General features: G+C 41.6%; 1 protein-coding gene across 5 annotated transcripts in view; it reads left to right on the forward strand.

The window, feature by feature from the left end:
* Positions 1–12324, forward strand: part of tiam1b (TIAM Rac1 associated GEF 1b) — a 77315-nt gene that overhangs the window by 505 nt on the left and 64486 nt on the right. The gene's annotated exons all lie outside the window — the stretch shown is intronic.

Here is a 12324-nt window from a genome sequence, read left to right on the forward strand (position 1 = left end):
GTAATTACGGAGTCTGGATAAAACACCATGAGATGATCAAATCCCTTCTGGTTATTCGTTTAGACGGGGGAAGGGGGACACGTTCTGCCACAGTGCGGTAAATCCGTTTCTCTTTAATGACACTTGTGCGCCTCTCTTGTGCGGACGTTTAGTGCTGCCTGCTCCTTTTTGGAGATGAAACCGAAAATGTAAATGTCATGCGTGCTGCTGCTTTTCACCAATGACCTTATGGTGTCAGGATTGTTGCAGCGTCACTGCCACTGTCTCCTGTTGAAGGTGTCTTTCTCCCCACAAACTGTAAATTTGACCATGTGATGATCTAATCATGTAAAGGTCGTCCCTATAGCACTATTCTTTTTTAAACTCACCATGGCAGCCAGTTTAATTACTGATATGCATTTGCTGCCATTCTGTTGAGATAAATGTTGCTTTTGGACGAAAACATCTTTGTCCTGAGAGGCTAGGATGCAGATTCTCAGTCAGCAGCTTATTTATAGTTGGCCAACAGTTGTCTACGCCACAGATTCAGGGTAGTGGCAAAATGCAAGCTTGACAAATACAGAAAAGAATATTTAGCTTTCAGTTTTATGGAAGAAACATTCTCACCAGAATGACCTTTTTTAGACGTCGGATTTCTGACATTGCATTTTTATTCTTTGAAATTATTCAATTCAATTCAATTTTATTTATATAGCACCAAATCACAACAAGAGTCGTCTCAAGGCACTTCACAAAATAAACATTCCTATACAATTCAGCTCATTAAGCCATTTTGTATTTGAATTGTTTAAATTTACCAGCAAAAGAATTAATCCAGAATAATCCAATGGCAGAATCTCAGCTTCAAAATTGCAACCAATTAGGTGGCTGCCTTGTTATGGAACTAGGATTGGGACAATATTCAGCGTAACTTGTACCAAGTTTTGTAACTGCAAACATGTTTCATCACATGTAACTTTGGATTCATAACTTGTAACTTTGGATTCGTAACTTGTAACTTGTAACTTGTGACCCATGCCGAATTAAACCTACTTCTCTGCGTGAGTACGGAGAAACGCGACACCATTTTGTGTTGGTGTAAGGGCTCTCTGACAGGCCTGCAGGGGCTGAAGAAGACATGCCCAACTTTTTAACTAGCCATCGAAATTGACTGCAACTGCTAACTTGTGAGGTCAGGACGCCGCTTCCTAAAAATTCGTCAATGGCACCGGCGTTGCCCTCTCAAAAAACATAAAGGCAGCCGAAGATATTTAGCGACAGACACGAAACAGTTTGAAGTACGCGTCACAGAATTGGTAAAAAATATATATAAACATTTATTCATGCATGAATGAAGGAGTACAAAAGACACAGCAAGCGTTTTATTCGTGAACATAATATATGGGGAACGTGGGTTTAGTGGTGGCGACTGAGGAAAATGAAGGACAAATTTGTGCACGTTCAAAAGTCTCTGAAATACAATAAAACAATGCAAACGCAATAATAAATACACTATATTCAGTGTTTCACCTAGAAATTTTTCCAGCCTTGGCACGTGTGTGTGTGTGTGGGGGGGGGGGGGGGGGGGGGCCGAGCGTGGACCGTTTTGCTGCTGTGCATTGTCCATGAGGGGGGGTCGTTGCAGTGGAGCGCCTCCCTTCCATGTGTCTGTGTGTGTGGGGATCTCACAGGCGTGAAGCTGGACTTTCACTCCCCAGGGGACGGAGAAGTTTGAGGGGAAAACATCTCTGTCAATGGGTTTGCACGACTTCACGCTCGATCTGACGGAGAAGTATAAATCAGCCTTTTATCATCACTGATCAAGTCAAGTGGCTTTTAGCCAATCAAATTATGCTTCTCTAACTGGCAGGTGTAGCTCAGGAGGTAGAGCAGGTTGTCCAGTAACTGGAACGTTGCAGGTTCAATCCCGGCTCCTGCTGTCCTTGGGCACAACGCTTAACCCGCCTTAACTGCTAGTGGCGGTCGAAGGGACAGTTGGAGCCAGTGTACGGCAGGCCTCGCCTCTGTTAGTGCGCCCCAGGGCAGCTGTGGCTACATTGTGGCTCATCCCCACCAGTGTGTGTGAATGGGTGGATGACTGATTGTATTGTGAAGTGCCTGGGGGAACCCTAAGAAGACATTATACAAATACAGGCCATTTACCATTTAAAATCAAGTGAAAGTCTCATTAGTCATCACCACACATTGGTGAAATTACATTTCCCCGTGGGGAAGCTGTGAGCTGCAGTCGCGCTCAAGAACTACTTGGTGATTTAACCCCCCAATAACCCCTTAAAGCTGAGCGTCAAGCTGGGAGGCATTGGGTCCCATTTTTAGAGTCTTTGGTATGATTTGAACTCTGATCTCCCAGTCCCAGGGCAGACACCCTACCACTAGGCCACTGAGAAGGTTACCATTACTATTCACTGATCAGGTGACACCAGTGAGGTGTCCACTTGATCGAGTGATGATTGCTTTGGCTTAGGTCATTTACTGTTGAATTTTTGGCATGAAATTTCTGGTGTTGAATTTATTGATTATGACATTTTGCAGTTGAATTCCTACAGATGAAATTTTTCTGGTTTTTTTTAAGTTAAAATTTTTAAATACAGATTTTCAGAGAATAAAATTTTTGACCTAAATTAATCTGTAAATAAATTGCGGCACAGCTAGATGCAGTTCGTGGAGTTTGTCAATTACACAAGTAATGTTTAATGAGTGGTAACAGAACTTATGCATGTGGGAAGCTGCACTTAAACTAAAAATGGTCTGAGTTCATAAACGTGGTAACACGAACCCATCTGTTTGACCCGGCCACCCGGGGACCTGACCTATATGCCCGTCCCATTTGTGGTTTTGAGCTGTAACTGGTTTGATCTTTAACTACATCTCAAAGATCTCAAATGTTAGACCAACTGTCTGCACATGAAAGAATGTTGGAAAATTCATGTGGAAATATGACGGCACTTCTCACAATTCGTGACATTGTTCTTCACGCACATACAGACAGACATGTTCTACCAAACAGTAGTTTGCCTGGAATGTGCGTAATCTAAGCCTCATGAGTGCTCTTTGTCAATTATTCATTTCCATCCCACTTGTGCATAACTCTTCATTCATCTGCCAAGGAAGTACTGAAGACATTCTAGTGTCATGTCTAACAACCACGGCTTAGTCTGACAACATGAAATACTTCTGAAGTAGGTACTATTTACCTTTTTACTCAAGTTATTACATTTTTAATCCTGATTAAATTGTGTTTAATTTTTTCTGTCTTATTGAGACAAATTTAAATGTCAGCAAAAAGATAGAAGAGGATGTGCGTTGTGGAAAAACTGGTTTGGATTTTCAACCAGAACCCAAAAGGCAGGAATCTCTTTAGACAGGAACCTTCTGTCTTTGTTCGAAAGAGTTGGTAAGAATACTGATTTCTACTAATCCCCCTGAGCTATGCACACCGCCCTCCTGATAAGTTAAACTATGAAAGCTGCCTAAATATCTGAATAAACTTCAAGCCTGAGCCAGAAATTATGCTTAACAGGAGCTGTACTAGTAGGATAATGTTTAAGTTACTGAGGAAGAGGATTATCTTTCAGAAATATTCACTTTTAAATCAAATTTAATACACATAATATATGTAATCTTAAATATTTACCCAGTTACAAACAAGTTATATATTGATTCTTCTCGATTGTGAATAAACTCCATTATTTTAGACTGGTTCATCTTGTTTGGTACTGTTTTTGGATTTTTGCAAGAGGCTTTATATTCAAATTTCTGTTACAACTAAGCCTCATTTACACAGAATGCAGAAAGGATGCGGTTCAGAATCCGTACGGCCTTTTTGTTATTTTTCAAATACCTAATATATTTTGAAATGGACAAAGTCACGTCCGTAATGGACTTAAATTCCAGCATTGTTAAGTTTTTGGTGTATCGCATGTCTAATGTGAGCAATTATACACTGTGAACTGGTATTCTTGTGATTAATAACAAAAAAACTTCTCTCCAAGATGTCTCGCCTCCAATTTACACCGGGTTGCATAAGCGGCACGTTACGCCAACGTTGCGGTCTCCATGACTTATATAAACTGTTCTATAATCAATGGCAGGTGTCACCAACTCCATTCCCTGAGGGCTACCATCCTGCTAGTTTTCTGTGTTTCCTGCTCGACCACCTGAATGGAGTAATTTAATACTGCCCTTACCACGTTTATCTCTACACAAGCCTGTTAATGGTGCGTTCCGGTTGTCCTCAGAACTCGAGATAAGTTAGTTGGAAATGATGCAATGAACTCGGAATTCTGAGCTGCAAGCTTGTAGGTTTCAGAGGACCCCAAGATCCCAAATTTAAAGATGGCTTCGCCCAGTGCTACCAGGAAGTAGTTATCGTCTTTATGTTTTTCTCATTTATAGGTTCAGTTTTCATTCTTTTTGCTATTTAACAGCACCAGTAAGTTGTTTATTGTTGTTATCAATAGTTATGTTGTCGAAAAATTTAACATTGCCGCCAAAATTGACTTGTGTTTATGGTTTTTACTTTTCCTGGCGTTTAAATTTTTCCACTTCATTTGTAATGTTTTTCTGGTTGTATGTGTCAACTGTCGAAGGACAAGTGTGTCATTAGATGCGGAGAATACTTGGTTATATAATTCTTTTGGTGTAATATTTAACAACATTGGTGGCATCCATATTTTCTGCGTTGGAAGCTGGAATGCAAAACGAGCCCATTACGTAATTTCCTGCTCGGAAATTCTGAGTTGCGGTGACTTCTGGAATGCACGATTATTACGCATTAATTTCACCCAGATGTGTAGGATCAAAGAAACAGCTAAAGCTTGGTTTATGCTTGACGCATCCACTTTCCGCGCGGTGATGCGGCTCGCGGCTGGAACGCGCTTCACAACTCGCAGCATTTTATGGTTCGTGCGGCTTCTCTCTGCGGTGAGACAATATTCTCCCAAACTGAACGGGGCAGCATGGAGCTCTACGGCATGCATCCAACACTACACCATAGTAGAAGTAGAAATTACTGTTTACAGTGCGGCATTTCAGCATTTTTAACAGCGTCCTCGTCTTTTCCGACAGTGCGAGCTATTTCTCTCCAAGAATTAACAACATGTTGATCACGGTGATCTTTGAGAGCTGAATCATACAAATGTCGGTATTTACGAACCTCTGCCGTACTAGTTCTTGCCAGTCCGCCATGTTTTTCCGCGTCCAACCGTCCGCGTGGTTAGAAATTTTCCGAGGTGCGCGTTGCGGAAATTCTGGGCCGTGCGGCGGCGCGGCGGAGGGGCGTGGTTGTTAAAATGACGCAAAATGACGCAACTTTTCCGCGCGGAGCCGTGCAGACGCGTCAAGCATAAACCAACCTTAACATGCAGGATGGGAGCCCTCGAAGACCAGAGTTGGTGACCCCTGGTCTATTGTAGGGCCCGACCGATATTATTGGCCGATATTGGGGTCATTAACAGTATCGGCTATCGGCCAAAAAGACGGCCGATATGGCCGATATTGTGCTACCTATCCAGCAGATGGCGCCAACTTTATGAACTCATGATGTGTGGCTCCACTCCTTTGAACTTTGAACACAAATTATTGTTTTGGAACTTGTTTTTTTTATTTATTCTTATATATGTTTCTTATGTGCAATTATTTCCTGTCCAGTGTGAATAAGTTCACAAAGTTAACTTCCACAGAGTGTTACTTTGTTACAAAGCACAAGTATTACGTTTTATTTATTGCTGCATTTTTATTATTTTAATATTCTTATAGGGATCTTCTTTCCCTAAACTTGTGTGTGTTGTTAGATTCCCCAGAGTTAGCTAAGTCAGAAAAAACATTTTGCAACCGGTTGTTTTAGCATAAATCAATGGAAGGGAAGGCTTGCATTCACCTACATAAAAAAACACTACAATGTATGTGAATTCACTTACATTGTTTTATGCTAAACTAAGAAAACCAACTGCTGCCAGTTCATATTGGGCTGGTTATAAAATGCCTTTTCTGACTTGTCTAACTCTGGGGAATCTTAACAAGACACAATTTTACTGAGTGGTGGAATATTCCTTTAAGTTAAAATATATTTGTGGAAACCACAGTTTACAAGAAAAAACATGAATGTTAGACTTATGCTGTGACTGAGTTTGTGTTATGTTGTTTTGAGATCTGCTAAATAAATCTTATTTGCATTACTTGGAAACCCTAGTGAGTTATTGAGACAGTTCTTTGGTGTGTAATAGAGAAATAAGTTTGCATCAAAAAGGCAGAGAATGAAGGGTTTAAGCTTAAGAAAAATTTTATTATTTTTTTGGGAGGGAGATTTATCGGCCATTATATCGGCTATCGGCCTTTGTTAAAAGTTTTATATCGGTATCGGTCCCAAAAAAAGCATATTGGTCGGGCCCTAGTCTATTGTGTAGTTTATGTCACAGTGCATGTCGAGGTGCTTCCCAGAGTCGTGTTCTAGCGTTGCTTGCTAAAGATACACTTGGGTTCTTGGATTTTTGATGCACCACTCTTTCAGAACGAGTTCCACAGTTAACATAGGGCTAAACAGGAAGTCAGTCACACATGGTGTCAGTGTAAAGCATCCATTAAGTTTAAAAATTAAAGACAAACGCAGATTTGCCATTGTTTAACTATGTCTTTAACTTGGTCCTTACCGTTGACCAAGAAGAAGAAAGAAGAAGAAAATATCATTTCTATAGCGCCTCTCAAGATAAAAATCACGAGGCGCTTCACAAAAACAAAAAATGTAAAAGTATAAAACATAATTTAGAAAATTGTTAAAAATATATTTAAAATGAGCAAAAAATAGACAACTGTGATTAAAAAATGTTAAGAAAGAGAGAGAGTGAATAGGAAAGAGGGAAATCAGTGGATCCTGAGGAAGGTGGAATAGGTGGGGAGAGCAGAATAAAGAGAGAGTGGTGAAGAAGGTCATACAAAAGCCAGCTTGAACAAGTGAGTCTTCATCTGTGTTTTAAAGGGACTATAAGGAAGTTTGACAGTCAAAACATGTATAGAAATAATAAATGTGTTCTTCATACATTCTCCTGCAATGCCCTGGTCCTGTAGAATGAGCCCTGGCATTTTTACTGTGATTGCCTGTTTTTCTGTAAAATCACAGAAAAAGAGAGCTGCTCGGGTCGAGCAGGCTGCTTCATGCGCGTTCACGCTCAGGCATCGTCTGTAGCATTTGCTATACGTAGCTTTAGCAGCAGAGAGAGAGGCAGTGCCACTTTGTCGCTGTTCCTAACGCCTAGTGATGAACCTAGCTACTTTTATGAGGACCCTTAGCTACTTTCTGTAGAACTTTCTTCTTGATGTTTCCTGCAAATTAGCAACAAAATAGCCATTTTCGCTCCGAACCGTTCTTTGGATTGACGTTGTTTCAGCTGTCATCAAGGATATAAATGTTACAGATACAAAGAATGTCACTGGTGCTTTAGCTCACCTAGTAAGATGTCTGACTCTCGTCGTTTCATTTTTACATTAGTGATAATTTTTTTACAGTAATAAGACACCCACATTTTTATTTGAGACTCGCCGAAAGGCATTGAATTCATGGATAAAAAAGATGTGGGTTCAACTTTCATTTTGGAACAATTTTTCAAGCAAGGGAAAGGAATGATCTGAGCATGCAGGAGGACTGACCCATCATAATCCTTTGTCGACTGTGCTGAAGAGAAAGGTACAGAACCAAATTATTTAATTAATTAGCTGCATCCTGTCCTCTATCCTCCGGGCCGCAAACACACACACACACACACACACACACACACACACACACACACACACACACACACACACACACACACACACACACACACACACACTGCACGTTCGGCTGGCCGACGAGAAAGTCCAGCGGCAGAGACAGAGTCACATTATTTTTATTAATTTGCTGTGTTCTTCAGTCCTCCGGGCCATACACAGGGGACTGCCTCCGCTGTTATTTTCGTTAAGGAGTGTGCACATACAGCATGCACACCTCATGCATGAGCTTACTTTTGAAGCTGCAGTTACACGTTAGGCCTGAGTGGCGATCGCGAGCATAAAAACTTCAAACTTCCTTACAGTCCCTTTAAAGGAGACCAGTGAGTCCACTGATCTCAGGCTCAGGGGGAGAGAGTTCCAGAGTCTGGGGGCCACAGCAGCAGATGATCTGTCACCTTTGGTCTTTAGCCTGCTGCTGCACAACCAGTAGGCTTTGAAAGGACCAAAGGAATCATCTGCTCCCTGCAACTTTTGAAGAAAACATCAGTGTGTTTTCCATGATGGATGAAGAGGCTTTTATCCAGGCAGCAGAGAAACACAACACCACCCATCCTTTTTTACAAAGACAACACAAAGAAGGAGAGGGTATGGACCAATGTCAGAATGGGATCTTGCAATTCTCCTTTGATTTTGTGATCTTGTGAGTCCTGCCACCCAAACCGTATTCTGACATGCCCTCAAAGGGTTTGATGCACCGCAAAAATGGCAACAAAACCATGTTGCTGCTGTAATGCGCCGCTCACGCACCTGGTGTAAATTGTGGGTCACTTTCTGACTCTTGAGGAGTGTGATACGATTTCCAAATGCCCACAACCGTACCCAACATGTTCAAATTTCCTGCAACTCAGAAGTAAGTAAGACTCTTGACTCTTAACAAGTTGAGAACTCATTCTAACACTGACTGCTTTAAAAAGCCTCTCATATTTGTTGCCAACAGTCCCTTCCCAACGAGATACTGGCTTTATCTTTCTGCTTAGAGAAACACATTCTTCTCTTTCAGATTTGAAACATTTCTTATTGCATCCATATGCTCTGTGAATAATTTATGGATTTTTTTGACATGCTTATCAAGTGATCACATTATGTTTACTGTAAGCAGTTTAAGATAATAAAATAGGACAATACGTTTTTCCACCTGTCTGTTTAGATCCACGTTTTGTATTGCATTACAGAAAAGATCCCAACCTCCCCCTGTTCTTCCTGACAGGACATCTGTCACCATTAGTAAATGCCATCCATGTGCTGCTTCATCCTTTGATCTTCTGCCATTAATAAACAGGTTAAAAGAAAGAAAAAACAAAAAAAGAAAATGTTCCTCCCAGTCAGTCGTATTGATCCTCACAGCAGTGATTTTGCGATAACCCATACGCTGCAGAACATTGCGAACCCAACATTTTCCCGTCGTGTGCACATTAAAAACAACTTGTGTGTTTTTCTAATTTATTACTGATTGTGAAAGACCGAATCTTGCCACATATTATAGTGTGATAAAATCACGATGTGCTGACTCGCAGCACTGTCTGATAGAGGGATTGCCAAGATTTGTCTCCAGATGCTTTGCAGAGGGCGACGCCTTCAGCAGTGCTGCACATTAAGGTGACTTTGATGCTTTATAATGTAAAAAAAAACAGTTTATATCCCATTCACTTAAAAAAGGGAAGCAGTCCTAAAGCACCTTCAACTATTAGTTCATGCTTATCCCACAGAGGGATTTGTGTAATTCTCTGCATCACTTCTAATGAGGATTTTCTCATGAATTATTGCATGCCTAAATTAAAACTATTGTATAAGTATTCATGAATGACACCTTGTTGTTGTTTCTACTTTTGGAAACCAGACAATGAAAATGTATGTTTTGGCTTGAGATCCTGTCTTTTGAGATTGGTGTAGCCTTAAGAAAACGTGATTTCTGAAATGATTTGAACAGTGAGAAAGAACATGCTGTCAAAAGTTCTCATGGTTGTAGTCATGAGCTTCACATGGCTGGTTGAGTCTTGTGCTTTTAGATTAATAATAGATGCTAAGTGCACAAAACTGCTGAAGCAGTGAGTCACTTTGGAGGAGCTGAAGTTAGGCTAACTTATCACCACATCAATCATGAGCTCAAGCTGTTGTTGGGGTTCTTAATTATCTGATATAAGTTTGGAAAATTGCTTGAAATACCTTTTTTACAGTCAGAATTTCTTTTGGACTTTTCTGAGAGGAATAAAATATTATGATCATACTGCAGGGGAAAAATGGGCCAAATCCGCATTTTTTGTCCATGTGTCCCCTGTATCTGTTTTTTTACCTTCTGAAGACCACAAGTCAGAACCAGGTCACTTGCACGTGTGGTCTTAAATCAGATCCACCATGTCATTTTTCATCCGACTTTATTTCACTCAAGTGCGAGGCAGGAAGTGGTAAGATTACACACCATGATGTACAGTATCTGTATTCACTGCAGTCGTATGTGTGACATCAAACATTTTTCTGCGTATCTGGGTCATGTAAATGTAAGGGGCCTGTATTTGGGTTAGGGTTAGGCTTCTACAACCCCACAAGGCTCTTCACAACACAGTCAAGCTCTTTTTAGAAGACACACCATGGCGGCAAATCAGCGTAATACTGCTGCCATGGTGTGTCTTATGAACAGGCCATGGCGGCATGGCGTTGCTGGAAATTTGTGGTGTTCGTGCCGCCATGCCTGGTAGTAATTGTACCACAAGGCGCAACAGAGGGAGGTCATGCTCGTGGGGAGTTACTGGCGAGCTTCGGTCGGCATTGATATTGAAAATAAAAGTAAATACGGCGATAAGTTTTGTTTTTGTAAACAGAATCAGCTGAGATGGTAAACTATAGCGATGCAGCGCTCCATAAGCTTCTCTCCATTGAAGCTGGAGGCCTGATCACCGATCACCAGAGACTGCAAAGGGACAGTGGAAGACAGACACCTTTAGGAGCGGCTTGTCAAAAATATGTAATGTGCGCGACTTTGATTGCAATAAAAAATAAGTCATGTCCAAGATGAACTGAAGTCTGCAGCAGCGTAGAGACCGCCCCCATACCCCCTTTATATCTCCATCGTGTAATCTTTTGTAAAAAGAACACGATTACGCCACATTAACACCACGGTCTGACCACTTATAAACAACCTTAGGCTCCCTAATGACAGCTTGGTATGCGGCAAACTGGCGGCATTGCTGTCTAAAAGAGGCTTCAGTCATCCATCCATTTACACACACAGTCACACGCTGGTGATGATGAACTACACTGTAGCCACAGCTGCCCTGGGGCTCACTGACAGAAGCGAGGCTTGCCATACGCTGACGCTACCGGACCCTTCAACCACCACCAGCAGGTGAGGCGGGTTGAGGACACAACAGCAGCCTTCTCTGGTGGGAGCTGGGATCAAACCTGCAACCTTTCGATTACTGGACCTGCCACCTGAGCTACTGCTGCCCCTTAGTTTATTAGAGATGCGGGGGTGGTGGAAAACGACAGCCAAACTGCACAAATTCTTGGTCTATTAAGACACGCAAACGCCACAAGCAGACTTGCCAAAAAGCATACGTCACTAAAAACTGACAGATCCCCAATAGAACGATGATGAAAAGAGAAAAATAGCACCACCGTTAACGCTTCTTTTATGAACCAAATTCCAAAAAGCAATGGTCCACATGTTTCTGCGTGTAGCTTCCACTGTTGCTAATGTTGCCAATGCTACTCTCACCTTGTACTTCCATCACTCATTTTTCATCTCACTCATGGGAAAGGTGGTGGTGGTGGGGGGGGGGGTTATCGGTCGATTGCAAACTGGAGTCGTAGGTTTTCAAACCGTGCTCGAAGACTGTTGTCGGCTGACTTTGGTAATTTTTCGTCACAATTCTGTTCATGAAGGGGGATTTGTCCAAAAAACACAGTGTGGTCTGTGCTTTACTCATTAATATTCATGATATGTGTGATATGCCCTGATGCGGTTGGTGCAGTGATATTTTGGTTCTGTTGTATTTTTGTGTCAACCCCACTCCTCCCCGCCTTTATTTCTTTTTACCTCTTTTTCTGCAGGTCTAGAAGCAGATTCTTGTTTTTTTCGTTTATTGTTGCCCCCCCCCCCCCTACCCCCCTTCTCCTCCTCCCCCCACACGTCTTCCTTTCCTCTACCCCCTTTCTCTTTCTGTCTCCGTGTTTGTTGGGTTTTAAAACAACTGAAAATATTTCTAATGAAGTTTTGGTATCGGATGAGGCATTCCAGCTGAAGCTATACTGTTTCCACCTGTGAGAGTAAAACTGTAAGGCTTGTCGTTGGCGCTCAGACATCAGTTCTGATTGCTTTACAGCTGGACAGGACACGGTTATTTTTGCGTTATAGACCCCCCCCCCTCCCCCTTTTTTTATTTTATTTCTTTGTCTAATCTAGTCTAGAAGGAAGAGTTTAAGCCTCTAGATGCCTCTGACTTTTTACCCTGTAAATACTAATTGCTAGCCACAATAAAAATGTATGCAGTTGCTTCATTGATGTTCTTACAGATTGAACGTGTTCTTGGGTAGCTGATGTTATATTGGAGTGTTTTGTGTAGC

This window comes from Nothobranchius furzeri, chromosome 13, assembly GCF_043380555.1.
Source record: "Nothobranchius furzeri strain GRZ-AD chromosome 13, NfurGRZ-RIMD1, whole genome shotgun sequence".
NCBI classification, from domain to species: Eukaryota; Metazoa; Chordata; class Actinopteri; order Cyprinodontiformes; family Nothobranchiidae; genus Nothobranchius; species Nothobranchius furzeri.